Below are 17,798 nucleotides of genomic sequence, written 5' to 3'. Positions count from 1 at the left end.
TCCAAAGAAGAGCCAGATGTATACAGAATGTTGTCGTCTGCGTAGAGGTGGATCAGAGAATCACCAGCAGCAAGAGCAACATCATTGATATATACAGAGAAAAGAGTAGGCCCGATAATTGAACCCTGTGGCACCCCCTGGAGACTGCCAGAGGTCCAGACAAGAGGCCCTCCGATTTGACACACTGAACTCTATCGGAGAAGTAGTTGGTGAACCAGGCAAGGCTGTTCACTTGAGAAGCCAAGGCTGTTAAGTCTGCCGATAAGAATGCGGTGATTGACGGAGTCGAAAGCCTTGGCTGCACAGTACTGTATTTTATTGACGGAGGTTATGATATAATTTAGGACCATGAGTGTGGCTGAGGTGCACCCATGACCAGCTCGGAAACCAGATTGCATAGTGGAGAAGGTACCGTGGGATTCGAAATGGTCAGTAATCTATTTGTAACTTGGCTTTCGAAGACTTTAGAAAAGCAGGGCAGGATGGATATAGGGTTAGTTTTGTAATAGTTTTGGTCAACTGTGTCTCCCCCGTCTCCCCCTTTGAAGAGGGGGATGACCGCAGCAGCCTTCCAATCTTTGGGGATCTCATACGATATGAAAGAGGGGTTGAATAGGCTAGTAATAGGGGTTGCAACAGTTTCGGCAGATAATTTTAGAAAGAGAGGGTCCACATTGTCTAGCCCAGCTGATTTGTAGGGATCCAGATTTTGCAGCTCTTTCAGAACATGAGCTGTCTGGATTTGGGTGAAGGAGAAGTGGGGGTGGGGGGGGCAAGTTGCTGCAGGTGGTGCTGAGATGTTGGCCGGGGTAGGAGAAGCCAGGTGGAAAGCATCACCATAGAAAAATGCTTATTGAAATTAGCGATTATCGTACAGTTATCGGTGGTGACAGTGTATCCTATCCTCAGTGCAGTGGGCAGCTGGGAGGAGGTGCTCTTATTCTCCATGGACTTTACAGTGTCCCAAAACCTTTTGGAATTAGTGCTACAGGAAGAACATTTCCGTTCGAAAAGCTAGCCTTAGCTTTCCTAACTGACTGAGTATATTGGTTCCTGGCTGAAAAGTTGCATATCGCAGGGGCTATTCGATGCTAATGCAGAACGCCACAGGATGTTATTGTGCTGGTCAAGGATAGTCAAGTCTGTTCTTAGTTCTACATTTTTTGAACGGGACATGCTTATTTAAGATGGCGAGAAAAGCACTTTTGAAGAGCAACCAGACATCCTCTAATGACCGGATGGGGTCAATATCCTTCCAGGATACCCGGGCCAGGTCGATTAGAAAGGCCTGCTCGCTGAAGTGTTTTAGGGAGCGTTTGACAGTGTTGAGGCGTGTTTGTTTAACCGCGGACCCATTACGCACACAGGCAATGAGGTAGTGATCGCTGAGATCCTGGTTGAAGACAGCAGAGGTGTATTTAGAGGGCAAGTTAGTCAGGATGATATCTAAGAGGGTGCCCATGGTTACGGATTTATGGTTGTACCTGGTAGGTTCCTTGATAATTTGTGTGAAATTGAGGGCATCTAGCTTAGATTGTAGGACGGCTGGGGTGTTAATAAGCATGTCCCAGTTTAGGTCACCTAACAGTACGAACTCTGAAGATAGATGGGGGGTGATCAATTCACATATGATGTCCAGGGCACAGCTTGGGGCTGAAGGGGGTCTATAACAAGTGGCAACGATGAGAGACTTGTTTCTGGTAAGGTGGATGTTTAAAAGTAGAAGCTCGACTGGTTTGGGCACAGACCAATGTCTCGTCATGAACAACTCTGACAGTGGATTGTGTGCTGTGTCAGAGAGAGGCTTGTCTCTGGATGGTACAGGCTCAGACCACAGACTTGTTAGATGAAACATTGCATGCTTTTTTAGTGTGTTTGTACTTGTGAAGTTAAACCTTTGATATACTCAAATTGATTACATTACCTCAGTTTGGACATATTAAAGTACCACTTATAATCAGCTGAAAGACCATGCCCAGAGCTTATGTTGCACAATGATTGAAGGCAATAAGTCATAGTTTAACCAAAGTATGATACAGTATATTTGGGCTTGAGGTGGGAAATCCGAAGTGGGGACTTCAGATTTTATTTCTGTGTCCATGCTGTGTGTTTCCTCTATAAGATGACATGCTAATACTTTTCAGACAATGTTTCTTTTCAGGGCTGGGTTTTATTTTAATTGTATCACCCACCAGCAAGACATTGTTTATTCATCTGAAACAGCTGCAAAGTTCTTCCTCTGACTGAGCTGTGCCAAATAGCCTTGCATCCACTTGGCCACCTGAGCCATGGAGCAAATTAAAATAGGAGGTGCAAATGTATGTTTCTGCACCTCCACATTCTTACCAGACAATTAACATAATCCATTGGATAATTAGCCAATTTTATCTTATTTTTTAGCTTGTCTGTATAAAAAACATCTTAATGTTAATATACACACAGTGTCACACCCTGACCATAGTTTGCTTTGTATGTTTCTATGTTTTGGTTGGTCAGGGTGTGATCTGAGTGGGAATTCTATGTTGGATGTCTTGTTTGTCTATTTCTATGTCTGGCCTGATATGGTTCTCAATCAGAGGCAGGTGTTAGTCATTGTCTCTGATTGGGAACCATATTTAGGTAGCCTGGGTTTCACTGTGTGTTTGTGGGTGATTGTTCCTGTCTCTGTGTTTTGCACCAGATAGGGCTGTTTTTGGTTTTCCACGTTTATTGTTTTTGTTAGTTTATTCATGTCTAGTGTCTTTATTAAAAAACATGAATAACAACCACGCTGCGTTTTGGTCCGCCTCTCCTTCACCTAAAGAGAACCGTTACACACAGTGGATTCAGAATGTATTCAGACCCCTTCACTTTTTCCACATTCTGGTACGTTACAGCCTTATTCTAAAATGGATTAAACTGTTTTCCCTCCTCAATCTACACACAATACCCCATAATAACAAAGCAAAAACAGGTTTTTGGAATAAAATAAATAACGTGAAATATCACATTTACACAACTATTCAGACCCTTTACTCAGTACTTTGTTGAAGTACATTTGGCAGTACAGCCTCGAATCTTCTTGGGTATGATACGACAAGCTTATCACACCTGTATTTGGGGAGTTTCTCCCATTCTCAGTAGGTCCTCTCAAGCTCTGTCAGGTTGGATGGGGAGCGTCGCTGCACAGCTATTTTCAGGTCTCTCCAGAGATGTTTGATCGGCTGCAAGTCTGGGCTCAGGCTGGGCCACTCAAGGACATTCAGAGACATGTCCCGAAGCCAATTATGCATTGTCTTAATTGTATGCTTAGGGTCGTAGTCCTGTTGGAAGGTGAACCTTCACCCCAGTCTGAGGTCCTGAGCTCTCTGGAGCACTCAGATCCAAGGACAGATTTCCACCAGTCCATCTCTCGTGTTTCTTGGCCCAAGCAAGTCTCTTCTTATTATTGGTGTCCTTTAGGAGTGGTTTCTTTGCAGCAATTCAACCATGAAGGCCTGATTCATGCAGTCTCTGAACAGTTGACGTTGAGATGTGTCTGTTACTTGAACTCTAATGAACTAGTTCTCTGCAGCAGAGGTACCTCTGGGTCTTCCTTTCCTGTGGCGGTCCTCACGAGAGCCAGTTTCATCATTGCGCTTCATGGTTTTTGGTTTTCAAAGTTCTTGAAATTTTCAGGATTGATTGACCTTCGTTTCTTTAAAGTATTGGAATGTCATTTCTCTTTGCTTATTTTAGTTGTTCTTGCCATAATATGGACTTGGTCTTTTACCAAATAGGGCCATCTTCTGTTTACCATCCCTACTTTGTAACAACACAATTGATCGTCTCTAACGCATTAAGAAGGAAAGAAATTCCACTAATTAACTTTTAAGAAAGCACACCTGTTATTTGAAAGGCATTCCAGGTGATTACCTCATGAAGCTGGTTGAGAGAATGCCAAGAGTGTGCAAAGTTGTCATCAAGGAAAAGGGTGGCTACTTTGAAGAATCTCAAATATAACATTAACTCTCACTATCAACTGCTTTTATTTTCAGCAAACTTAACATGTGTAAATATTTCTATGAACATAAGATTCAACAACTGAGACATAAACTGAACAAGTTCCACAGACATGTGACTAACCGAAATTGAATAATGTGTCCCTGAACAAAGGGGGGGTCAAAATCAAAAGTAACAGTCAGTATCTGGTGTGGCCACCAGCTGCATTAAGTACTGTAGTGCGTGAGATGTTACCCCACTTTTCCACCAAGGCACCTGCATGTTCTGGGAAATTTATGGGGGAATGGCCCTAGCCCTCACCCTCCAATCCAACAGGTCCCAGACGTGCTCAATGGGATTGAGATCCAGGCCCTTCACTGGCCATAGCAGAACACTGACATTCCTGACTTGCAGGAAATTACGCACAGAACGAGCAGTATGGCTGGTGGCATTGTCATGCTGGAGGGTCATGTCAGGATGAGCCTACAGGAAGGGTACCACATGAGGGAGGAGGATGTCTTCCCTGTAACGCACAGCGTTGAGATTGCCTGCAATGACAACAAGCTCAGTCCGATGATGCTGTGACACACCGCCCCAGACCATGACAGACCCTCCACTTCCAAATCGATCCCGCTCCAGAGTACAGGCCTCGGTGTAACACTCATTCCTTCAATGATAACCGTGAATCCGACCATCACCCATGGTGAGACAAAAATGCAACTCGTCAGTGAAGAGCACTTTTTGCCAGTCCTGTCTGGTCCAGCGACGGTGGGTTTGTGCCCATAGGCAACATTGTTGCCGGTGATGTCTGGTGAGGACCTGCCTTACAACAGGCCTACAAGCCCTCAGTCCAGCCTCTCTCAGCCTACTGCGGACAGTCTGAGCACTGATGGAGGGATTGTGCGTTCCTGGTGTAACTCGGGCAGTTGTTGTTGCCATCCTGTACCTGTCCTGCAGGTGTGATGTTCGGATGTACCGATCCTGTGCAGGTGTTGTTACACGTGGTCTGCCACTGCGAGGACGAACAGCTGTCAGTCCTGTCTCCCTGTAGCGCTGTCTTAGGCGTCTCACAGTTCGGACATTGCAATTTATTGCCCTGGTTTTGCCTATAACTGTGACCTTAATTGCCTACCGTCTGTAAGCTCTTGATGTTTTAACCACCGTTCCACAGGTGCATGTTCATTAAATTGTTTATGGTTCATTGAACAAGCATGGGAAACCGTGTTTAAACCCTTTACAATGAAGATTTGTGAAGTTTTGGGATTTTTGCGAATGATCTTTTTGTTGTTGCTGAGTTTATATTTTGATTTGTTTAACACTTTATTTAAAACACTTTTTTGGTTACTACATGATTCTATATGTGTTATTTCATAGTTTTGATGCCTTCACTACCATGTAGAAAACAGTAAAAAATAAAGGAAAACCCTTGAATGAGTAGATGTGTCCAATCTTTTGACTGGTACTGTATATGACCACTTTATACATGTTATAATTGCGTGATATGATTGCATATTGCAACCACGCTCCCCTTTTGTGGTTTTGACCACTAATGTCTTGCTTCACTACATCTCACTGCTTTGATTGGTGCAGCTAGAAACCACAAGTGTCTATCCTATAATGAACAGACACCCGCGATATTTTGTGTCCGATGCACTCATGGTGTTGTTACATGTGATTTGTGACGTGCATCATGAGCAAAGTCATTGGGCGAATTCATTTTGCATGGCCTGGTGCCCCTGGTTGAGTGGAGATTTCACTAAAATACCAATGTAATGGTCTCAAATATACCAACTCAGCCCTCCCGGGAACACCGGGCCATGCAAAAGTAACTCGCTCATTGTAGCCTATCATTTCACTTCCCCTGTGAGAACTATGAGCACGGGCTGCAGCCAACCCACCAAAGGTTGCATAGTGTCCATTACAATATAGAAAAACGAATGTAACTTATGGAAGATGCCAAAACTTGAGATTAACAATAGACAGTGAAGTCAAAGATCCTAGTATCCATCTGTGGCAAAGTTTTACCACAAATAACAATAAGTGTAGCGACCCTGTGTTTATAAATGTGGATATCTATTTTGCTTTGTGGCACAGTCCATGGCAGAGTTGCAAAGAAAAAGCCATATCGCAGACTGGCCAATAAAAATTAAAGATTAAGATGGGCAAAAAAACACAGACACTGGACAGAGGAACTCTGCCTAGAAGGTCAGCATCCAGGAGTCGCCTCTTCATTGTTGACGTTGAGACTGGTGTTTTGCAGGTACTATTTTATAAAGCTGCCAGTTGAGGACTAGTGAGGCATCTGTTTCTCAAATTAGACACTCTAATGTACTCTAATGTCCCACTCCTCTTTCTATTCTGCAATGTTCTGTGAAGGGAGTAGAACCCAGCGTTGTACGACATCTTCAGTTTCTTGGCAATTTCTCGCATGGAATAGCTTTCATTTCTCAGAACATGAATAGACTGACGAGTTTCAGAAGGATGTTCTTTGTTTCAGGCCATTTTGAGCCTGTAATCGAACCCACAAATGCAGATGTTTTTTAGTTCACTTTTATTTAACCAGGTAAGCTAGTTGAGAACAAGTTCTCATTTGCAACTGTGACCTGGCCAAGATTAAGCATAGCAATTCAACATACAACAACACACAGTTACACATGGAATAAACAAAACAGAGTCAATAATACAGCAGAACAAAATAAAACAAAAGTCTATATCCAGTGAGTGCAAATGAAGTAAAATAAAGGGGGTTAAGGCAATAAATAGGCCATGGTGGCGAAGTAATTACAATATAGCAATTTAAACACTGGAATGATAGAATGTGCAAGTAGAGATACTGGGGTGCAAAGGAGCAAGATAAATAAAGTATGGAGATGAGGTAGATAGATGGGCTGTTTACAGATGGGCTATGTATAGGTGCAGTGATCTGTGAGCTGCTCTGACAGCTGGTGCTTAAAGCTAGTGAGGGAGATATGAGTCTCCAGCTTCAGTGATTTTTGCAGTTTGTTCCAGTCATTGGCAGCAGAGAACTGGAAGGAAAGGCGACCAAAGGAGGAATTGGCTTTGGGGTTGACTAGTGAGATACACCTGCTGGAGCGCGTGCTACGAGTGGGTGCTGCTATGGTGACCAGTGAGCTGAGATAAGGCAGGGCTTTACCTAGTAGAGACTTGTAGATAACCTGTAGCTAGTGGGTTTGGCGACGAGTATGAAGCGAGGGCCATCATGCTCCAGATAGTCAACTAGTCTAAAGAAGGCCAGTTGTATTGCTTCTTTAATCAGAACACAGTTTTCAGCTGTACTAACATAATTGCAAAAGGGTTTTCTAATGATGAATTTGCTTTTTAAAATTATAAATTTGGATTAGCTAACACAACGTGCCATTGGAACACAGGAGTGATGGTTGCTGATAATGGGCCTCTGTATGCCATATTTCTTAAAAATCGGCCATTTCCAGCTACAACAGTTATTTACCACATTAACAATGTCTACTGTATTTCTGATCAATTTGGTGTTGTTTTAATGGACAAAAAAATGTGATTTTCTTTAAAAAACAAGGACATTTCTAAGTGACCCCAAAATGTTGAACGGTAGTGTACATGTAGGTCGAGTTATTAAGGTGACCATGCATAGATGAGATGAGAATTTTCTCAAATCTGCACAAAAACAATCTGCACATTTCAGGGCTTCCTTTAGGAAAATTTGACTCCAGACATTTGAGAAATGTACCGGACATCCATATGCATTCAGATCCAACTGGGCACAGCCAGCGCCATCAATAAATGAGGGATATTGACCAAAAGAGCCACATTTACATGTGCTTAAAAACAGCCACTAACAAATGATAAAAACACTATTCTTTGTGTTTCAATGTGCAGCAAATGCAAAACTTTATAGACAATGTTTGTTTCGTTTTTTAGGCTACCTTCCTAAAACAATAATTGTCCAACTCACTGTTCAACTGTCAAAGACGTGAGCACTAAATGCATTACGGCATTGCATGTACAGGTCTATAAGCTCATGTGTCCAATGTATGATATTAATATTTATTACAAGAATATATATAGCCTTTATAAAAGGAAGAGAAGCTTAGGCCCAATAGAGATAGAGAGAGCATGAGATATTCCAGTGGGATGCTGTAACACCGACATGCATTTCTTCGTCAGTTGGCTACAGCGTCTGCTATGCATATATAGATGTAGAGAACGAGGCTAATTCGTACGTTTTCTGTCAGAATATTTTGTATAAAGATAAGCCTTATATTTTTTGATTATAGGAGTAATTCTGATAGGCCTGAAGCAAACTTTATTGGGGTAATATCAAAAGTAAGTGAATCCATTGTTGATAGGGAAAATAGGAGCAGGCTATATTATATTACGGAAAACACAGCATTACAGTTGGAACTTAATTTGGGCAAAGAAAATGGCCCAACAGAATTAAACAAAACACTTGCAAATGGATTTAAACCTTCACAAAAGTTTTGAACAGGCTATATTGCAGCAATTACCAACTCCCCAAATCATAAAAATAGGCTAATGTTATTTATTTCACAACAGACCTGCTTAAAGTAGCAAAGCGTGGGTAAAATCAACTGGGAAGCCAAGCCAGAAAAAAATAGCTATATTACAACCTATGTGTTGTGATAATTGCTTTGTTTGCTCTATATCCTGTTAGTTCATTCATTATAGGCGTACTCTTTTACCTCTAACTTTTGTTTTACTTCAATGATAAAGGCCTCCATCTTCACAATCAACAGTAGCCTAGGCCAAGGCTCCTCTGTTGCTCTCTCTCTCCTCAGCAGCAGGCACACATGCACGCAAGGTGTGAGAGAATGGTGCTGAAGCGAGAATTCGGGGTATAGGCTATTATAGACAGCCTCTCCTGGACAATTTGACCTGCTAAAATTTTATTCATTAGCTTTTCATTTTTATACAGGCCAAATGCTAGCAATTACCAGCTAATGCAAACCCTAGAACATTTTCCCATCAGAGTTGTGTTTTGACTTGTTGCAGATAAAAGTGTGTGTAAATACATCACATTTTCAACTCTAAGCATACTGATGTCTTTATATGTGGTATGATTGCTAGTTAGCCTATTGCAGATCTGGACAAACGATCCACCTACCACTATTGTCACTATGAATGGTGGATAGAAGGAAGGATATACCATTAGGCTAGTAGACTGCTGACCTGTGGTATAGTAAAAGTTAGCACACAGAAAAGCGTACTGCTTAAGGGAAGTACCAAATCACCTTGATATAGGGGAGGCACATGCAAGAAGATGAGGAAATGTGCCTAGATGGAAGAAATTATATTGTAAAACCTGCAAAAGAGCAAATGTAAACCAGGAAAAAAAAACAACCCTCCCCTGTGCCCAATTAAAAACCACACAACCCTTCCCAAAGCAAAAAGAAAAGTTTGACAACCCCCCAGTAAATTGCGATCTGTCACTAAATGCTTATGACAAATCCAGCTGCAGAACCAGACTAGCCTACCCAGCTGGCTAATCTTTTGAATATGGTGTAGAAAACCCCCCCAGTAACAACAGATAACATTCGCTCGCTAGTGAAGGTTAGCATGTTAGCTAGCTACACTGACAGCTGTCAGTTCCCTATTTCTTGATATTTCTCCACTCCATGTGGAAATCACCAAGATGTTCTTTTCCACCCCCAATTTGTGAATATGTATAAGTAGCCTGCATCATTCTTCGAGGTGTAACCTAAACAAGTGCAGTTGAAGTCTGAAGTTTACATACACTTAGGTTGGAGTCATTAAAACTCGTGTTTCAACCACTCCACAAATTTCTTGTTAACAAACTATAGTTTTGGCAAGTCAGTTAGAACATCTACTTTGTGCAATTTTTCCAACAATTGTTTACAGACAGATTATTTCACTTATAATTCACTGTATCACAATTCCAGTGAGTCAAAAGTTTACATTCACTAAGTTGACTGTGCCTTTAAACAGCTTGGAAAATTCCAGAAAATGTCATGGCTTTAGTTGCTTCTGTTAGGCTAATTGACATCATTTGAGTCAATTGGAGGTGCACCTGTGGATGTACTTCAAGGCCTACCTTCAAACTCAGTGCCTCTTTGCTTGACATCATGGGAAAATCACAACAAATCAGCCAAGACCTCAAAAAATAATTGTAGACCTCCACAAGTCTGGTTCATCCTTGGGAGCAATTTACAAACGCCTGAAGGTACCACGTTCATATGTACAAACAATAGTACGCATGTATAAACACCATGGGATTATGCTGCCGTCATACCGCTCAGGAAGGAGATGCGTTCTGTCTCCTAGAGATGAACGTACTTTGGTGCGAAAAGTGCAAATCAATCCCAGAACAACAGCAAAGGACCTTGTGAACATGCTGGAGGAAACAGGTACAAAATAATCTATATTCACAGTAAAACGAGTCCTATATCGACATAACCTGAAAAGCCACTCAACAAGGAAGAAGCCACTGCTCCAAAACCACCATAAAAAAGCCAGACTACATTTTAAAACTGCACATGGCGGCAAAGATCGTACTTTTTGGAGAAATGTCCTCTGGTCTGATGAAACAAAAATAGAACTGTTTGGCCACAATGACCATCGTTATGTTTGGAGGAAAAAGGGGGAGGCTTGCAAGCCGAAGAACACCATCCCAACCGTGAAGCATGGGGGTGGCAGCATCATGTTGTGGGGGTGCTTTACTGCAGGAGGGACTGGTGCACTTCACAAAATAGATGGCATCGTGAGGCAGGAAAATTATGTGAATATATTGAAGCAACATCTCAAGACATTAGTCAGGAAGTTAAAGCTTGGTCGCAAATGAGTCTTCCAAATGGACAATGACCACAGGCATATTTCTAAGTTTTGGCAAAATGACTTAAAGACAATGTGGTCATCACAAAGCCCTGACCTCAATCCTGTAGAAAATGTGTGGGCAGACCTGAAAAAGTGTATGTGAGCAAGGAGGCCTACAATCCTGACTCAGTTACATAAGCTCTGTCAGGAGGAATGGGCCAAAATTCACCCAATTTATTGTGGGAAGCTTGTGGAAGGCTACCCAACACATTTGATCCAAGTTAAACAATTGAAAGGCAATGCTACCAAATACTAATTGAGTGTATGTAAACTTCTGACCAACTGGGAATGTGATGAAAGAAAGAAAAGCTGAAATAAATCATTCTCTCTACTATTATTCTGACATTTCACATTCTTAAAATAAATCCTAACTGACTTAAGACATGGCATTTTTGCTAGGATTAAATGTCAGGAATTGTGAAAAACTGAGTTTAAATGTATTTTGCAAAGCTGTATGTAAACTTCCAACTTCAACTGTATTCACGTTCTAGGGCAGGAATTACACCGAAATAGGGGCCGCATTGCCCCAGTGCATTGCCCCAGTGCATTGCCCCAGTGCATTGCCCCAGTGCATTGCCTTACTGCTACAGTAAGTGTATTTTTCTTAATTGAAAGATTATTTCTCACTGATATGAAAGAAAGGGCATATAAGCATGTGTTTTGAAAACCATTTAGCAAACAATGATTTCTAAATGTTAAAACACAGCGTCGGAATTGTAGTTCACCTGCAGCCAACCATGGGTGAAGCTAACCGCTGAAAACCCTACAGGATGAGAAACAAAGCAAGGCCTACCCGGGGTTCATACCCGTTGTTCCTTTCCGCGTCACTTCGAAGACCTAACATTTTCTTCAAATATTCCGTCCTTCATGTTGAGTTGAATGACCTTTGGACCTGACCTTCTCCGGGTAGGCTTAGCGACATAGATTCTGAAGTGGGTAGGCCTACAGTGCAGATGACAAAAAATGGTCTTAAAACCCAGAATGACACAAATAGGAGTAGAAAGAAATACTGCAAATACATTACCGTATGATTTGATATCTCGCGTCGCATTTAGCCTAATTAAAGTTGCCTGTTCAGATGAGAGCTCGCATTTGTAGTCCAACTGTGTGTTAGCAATAATTCTTCTTTACATTCATGCTCAGATCAAGTCATTACGGTACTTATTTCTCTTAAAAACCACTGAGTAGTTTGTAACATTTCTATGCAAATCACCAGCTCCAGTCTCATTGGGTGTTCTAGATGAGAGAATGCGTACTGGTCTCATGCACTACTTTACCTGTGTAGTACACAGGCATTGTTTGGAGTAATACAGTCTGAGATCAGTGACTGATGTAATATTATGTTATGTTCTCATTCATATCTACATACTATTTCCAGTTACCATTTCCATTATATTTGTGTTTGGATATCTTTAATTTGGAATCTCCTAAAAGATGCGCTCGTACACAGGTAAAGTAGTGCCGGCGCAGGCTCTCTAGATAGAAGAACAGCAGTGGTGGTCAGTGCCATTTAATAAGATGAGGGAGGACAACAACAACAAATTCATGAGCATGGCCTTATTTATATTACAGCATATTGGATGACTCTCATTCATATCCCATTCACCCTGTTCAATGTAACAGCGATAGGTTTAGGCTACTACATGATACTCAAATTTTCCCTATACCCATCATGAGGTTGCAACAACCTAGCCTATTAATGAAAGTTTACAACGTAGGGGCACACAGGTCGAGTGACAGATTTGGTGACAGACAGTGACATTCAATACCGCCTTGCACACTCTTGCCTGCATCTAGCTGATATATGGTGTAATCATTAGTCCAGCAGGTATGTTTTTACCCGTTTTGTTCCGTTTAAGAAACAGTTTTCAACAGAATGAATAGACCCCTGATTACGCATAAACACAGTTCACTCTCATAACAGCAATGTTGTATTCGCTTGTGGACTTCAATACATACACAACACATCAGCTGTATGTGACCAGGCGACAAAACCTTTCCAAGCCAAACAGCTACACACAGCCTACATTGTTGTTGCCATATTAGCTAAAGTAATGTCATAGTCAGCATAGATAATAGAACTAATGTGTTAGTAAACCGGCTACAATCATTCAGTAACGTTTTTTAATTGTATTTTTATTTAACCAGGCAAGTCAGTTAAGAACAAATTCTTATTTACAATGACAGCCTACCCTGGCCAAACCCTAACCCAGATGACACTGGGCCAAGTGTACACTGCCCTATGGGACTCCCAACCACAGCTGGTTGTGATACAGCATTAAATCGAACCAGGGTCTGTAGTGATGCCTCTAGCACTGAGATGCAGTGCCTTAGACCGCTGCGGCACTCGGGAGCCAAAGTTAGTGTACAGTCCGTAAGCAATTGCACCGGTGGCAATAAATTAGTAAAACCAAAAGCTTACCTTGACTTGGAAGAGTTCCAGTGTTGTGTTGGAAAGTCATTGCCAGCTATAGTAGCTAACATAGTATCCCTCTGTTTCAGTAGGCTAAACTAGATAGCTGCATTTGCTAGCTAAGTGAAACTTTAAAGTGAAAAAAATGACAATCTCTCTCTCTCTCTCTCTCTCTCTCTGTTTCTCTCTTGCTTCTCCTTCATTTTGGAATAAATTATTTTGTTCAAAACTGTTCAACTTTTGTCTTTCTCTCTCTTTGAGTCGACTACTCACCACATGTTTTACACTGCAGTGCTAGCTAGCTGTAGCTTATGCTTTCAGTACTAGATTAATTATCTTATCCTTTGATTGGGTGGACAACTTGTCAGTTCATGCTTCAATAGCTTTGATAGGCTGGAGGACGTCCTCCAGAAGTTGTCATAATTACTGCGTAAGTCTATGGGGGGTGAGAACCATAAGCCACCTAGGTTTTGTATTGAAGTCAATGTACCCAGAGGAGGAAGGAAGCTAGCTGTCTTCCGGCTATACCATGGTGCTACCCAACAGAGTGCTGTTGAGGCTACTGTAGACTTTCATTGAAAAGAAGTGTCTTTAATCTGTTATTTGGTGATGTGATTATATTTAGTATAGTTTTATCTAAAACGTACAACTTTTTAAATGTTTTACAATTTTAATATTTATGAAATTCACTGAGGAGGATGGTCCTCCCCTTCCTCCTCTGAGGAGCCTCCACTGAAGAACACCATATGTGAGACTCAAGCTCAAATTGAATAGAATTCTTGCAAACTTAAGTAGTTTTAGAGAGGCATTATACTATTTTCAGTTACGATTAAATTTCAACTAAATGTTTATTGAAGGCCTTGTTTTTAGATGTATTGTTTCCTAATGTAGGCCTATGGATCCACCTGTTGCTGGTAGGCCTATGACCTATGGGACCATTTACTGTTTCAGGCCATTTGCTCAGTCACATTAGAGAGGGCTGGTCGTGTATAGGTTTCGTGCTGTTGCTTTAGTTATTAGGTATTACACTCGGCTGTGTGAGTCTTTCTGACGTTTTTGCCAAGTTTGGGCATTTGGCCCTTGTAGCTGTTAGGTTGATGTAGTTTATACATTAGTTTATACAGTTTATATAAACATTTTTGATGCATGCCAGCAAAGCCACTACACAACACGACACTAAACAATACATTAATTGGACTATAACGGTGCCAAACGGTGCCCACGAACTGTTAGGGCCTTCATAAAGCTATCCCAACAGCAGAGTCCTAACAGCAGTCCCAACACCTTACCACTGTTACACCTGGCTATCAGCAAAGGCTTATATGACAGTGAAACAGTTCATTCACCCTCATTTATTGCCTTTAAAAAAACATAGCTTATATGGCTGACTCGCTTAAACAAATATGGTTTCTATTGACAATTGAGATGTACAAACTATGGCATAAGGGGACGACAAGCAAATAAGAGGCAATCCGTCATTTCGATTAAGACATTCATGAGCGAGCTAGGACGGACATAGTCAATATAACTATTTGTTCAGTGCTTTTGAAATGTACAGCGACAGAATTCAGAACATAGATCGTTCTTACAATATTCTCCCTTTACACCAACTCAGAACCGTAGAATAAATAAAGGGGGCACGTAAGCAGACAATGAAAGCTCTTACAATATTCGATGATGATATTTCTCTAAAACAGGCTATAGGCTACATGGGCACCACCAAGACAGAACAGTAGGCGAAATTATGAGGGGAAAAGGGACCAAATGATTAGGGTGAGGCGCATGGACTACTAACAGCTTACTATACAACATACACTTAGTATTACTTTCTTAGCGACAGTATACATATCTCCCTGGCATATTACATCCTTTATGCAGCAGCATTCTAGACATTTTTGCTTCACCTAGTTGTGCTGTGCTCACTTGAATACGAAGGTGGCGCGGCGGTCCTTCGTGGGCAAATTTTGTCATCAAATTATCTGTATTTATGGTGCTTTTAAGACAACTGGGAAATCTGAAAAAACAAGGTTGAATAATGACGTTAGTGATCTTCAGGTCGGAGCTCTAGAAAGAGGCCTGAGTTCCCGACTTGGAATTCCGATTTGGATGACAGTTCAAAACGTGTTTTCCTAGTCAGTTTTTTTTCTGAGATCTCAGTTGTCTTGAACTCACTGAAGTCTGAGATTTCCCAGTTCCGAGTTTCCAGTTGTTTTTGAATGCAGCAGAAGTCATGCTGGATTGATGTTTATCCTTTTAAGCTTGGAAAAGAGACCCTTTAACCCAGACTTGGACCACACATCCACTCCACTGCATAGCAGGCTAGTGATTGCTTTGCAATGCTTGCAGTTAGCCACTGATTCCTTCCAAACCACTCATTGTTGAATTAGCGATTTCCAACTTGTGTAATGTTTACGTCCAATGGCCGATGAGTACCGATACGTTTTATCTAAAATTTCTCTTCATATGACTAGGCTTGAAAAGGATTTGACAGTAAATTGTCGACTTGATTCATGATGATAACTGCTAGCTTGCTAGCGAAGATTTTGAAAGTATTTTTTATTTAACCTTTATTTAACAAGGCAAGTCAGCTAAGAACAAATTATTTTTTACAATGATGGTCTACCCCGGCCAACACTGGGCCAATTGTGCGCCGCCATATGGGACTCCCAATCACAGCCAGATGTGATGCAGCCTGAATTCAAACCAGGGACTGCAGTGGCACGTCTTGTACCGATATGCAGTGCCTTAGACCGCTGCACCACTCAGGAGCACTATGATGTTGACATGATCAGTCCAATCAAAAATAATGTATATATAACGTGATTGGCCGTCATTTTATCTGTGGCCAATGACCTTGAGCCTTCTTGGATGGGCACTTCTAATGTAACTCTATGGCAGCACCCAAGGAGCTTGAATTTTGAGCTCTCCCCGTAGATTTTGTGGTGACGTAGTGTCCCCATGAGTGACAGAACACTGAGCCAATCACGGCACAGCATACCACCCTGCATACCACTGCTGGCTTACTTCTGAAGCTAAGCAGGGTTGGCCCTGGTCAGTCCCTGGATGGGAGACCAGATGCTGCTGGAAGTGGTGTTGGAGGGCCAGTGGGAGGCACTCTTTCCTCTGGTCTTAAAAAATATATATATCTCCCAATACCCCAGGGCAGTGATTGAGGACACTGCCCTGTGTAGGGTGCTGTCCTTCGGATGGGACATTAAACGGGTGTCCTGACTCTCTGCGGCCATAAAAGATCCCATGGCACTTATTGTAAGAGTAGGGGTGTTAACCCCAGTGTCCTGGCTAAATTCCCAATCTGGCCATCAAACCATCACGGTCACCTAATTATCCTGAGTTTACGATTGGCTCATTCAACCCCTTCCTCTCCCCTGTAACTATTCCCCAGGTTTTTGCTGTAAATGAGAATGTGTTCTCAGTCAACTTACCTGGTAAAATAGTGGAAAAATAATAAATAAATCTAGAGAACATTACCAACCCCTATGCTCTGTATTTTCTGCTGGCTGCCCCACAACTACAGAAAGCACTGGGCTGAAACACCTGCATTTTGGAGCTGCCTTACTCAAGAAAGCACTGAGCTAGGCTGAAACACCTGCATTTTGGAGCTGCCTTACTCAAGAAAGCACTGAGTTAGGCTGAAACACCTGCATTTTGGAGCTGCCTTACTCAAGAAAGCAAAAGAGAGACCGTGTTTGTATGCGGCTTTATTAACTCAATTATTTTTAATTCTCATTGTTTTCAACTGATATGTGACACGTGTTAATTACTTGCAAAACAGGCTACAACAGGTTTCCTCATGGTTCTATTTAAAGTAATGTTCTCAAATCTTTCAGAGAACGTTTTTCTGTGGGAATTCCAGTACTTTCAGTACATTTCCTCATGGTTCTATTTAAAGTAATGTTCTCAAATCTTTCAGAGAACGTTTTTCTGTGGGAATTCCAGTACTTTCAGTACATTTCCTCATGGTTCTATTTAAAGTAATGTTCTCAAATCTTTCCATAAAAAAAACACATTTGAAAACATACAGTATGTTGAGCATTGGACTAATTCCATGGATAGAGAATAGATAGGCTTGAATCTCACTGATGCTGTGCCACAATTATAAAAAAACTGTGTTTGCGTGATTAATGCCGAAGCAAATGTATATTCCATGTGTCCTATCTGTACTTGGAGTTCAAACCAGTTAAACCAAATTAAGCTAGCAGTGTTATTAAAAGTCTGATTGAAACATATTATTTAATTACCTTCAAATAACCTATAATTTCCATTCTAAAAATGTTAGTGAAACCTTCCAGGAAAACCTTTTGGGAACCATAATAAAACGTTCTCAGAACCTACCTGCAACCAAAATATTTTAATTTCCAGAATTTTCACTTCCTTTCACAGAACGTTTAAAAAACGTTCAGTTTTACCGGTCAGCAAATATATGGCTTTGTTCTCAGAACCAATGGGAAACCAAAAATGTACGTTCCCACAACTTCAAAGGAACCAAATGTGCTAGCTGGTCCATCTGCTATCTAACTGTGCTTAGTCCTTTCACTTTTCCCTTAAATTGGTTGGACAT

Source organism: Oncorhynchus tshawytscha, linkage group LG20 (genome assembly GCF_018296145.1).
Source record: "Oncorhynchus tshawytscha isolate Ot180627B linkage group LG20, Otsh_v2.0, whole genome shotgun sequence".
In the NCBI taxonomy this organism is placed as follows: Eukaryota; Metazoa; Chordata; class Actinopteri; order Salmoniformes; family Salmonidae; genus Oncorhynchus; species Oncorhynchus tshawytscha.
The sequence above is the reverse complement of the archived record's forward strand: the minus strand, read 5'-3'. Positions refer to the sequence as shown.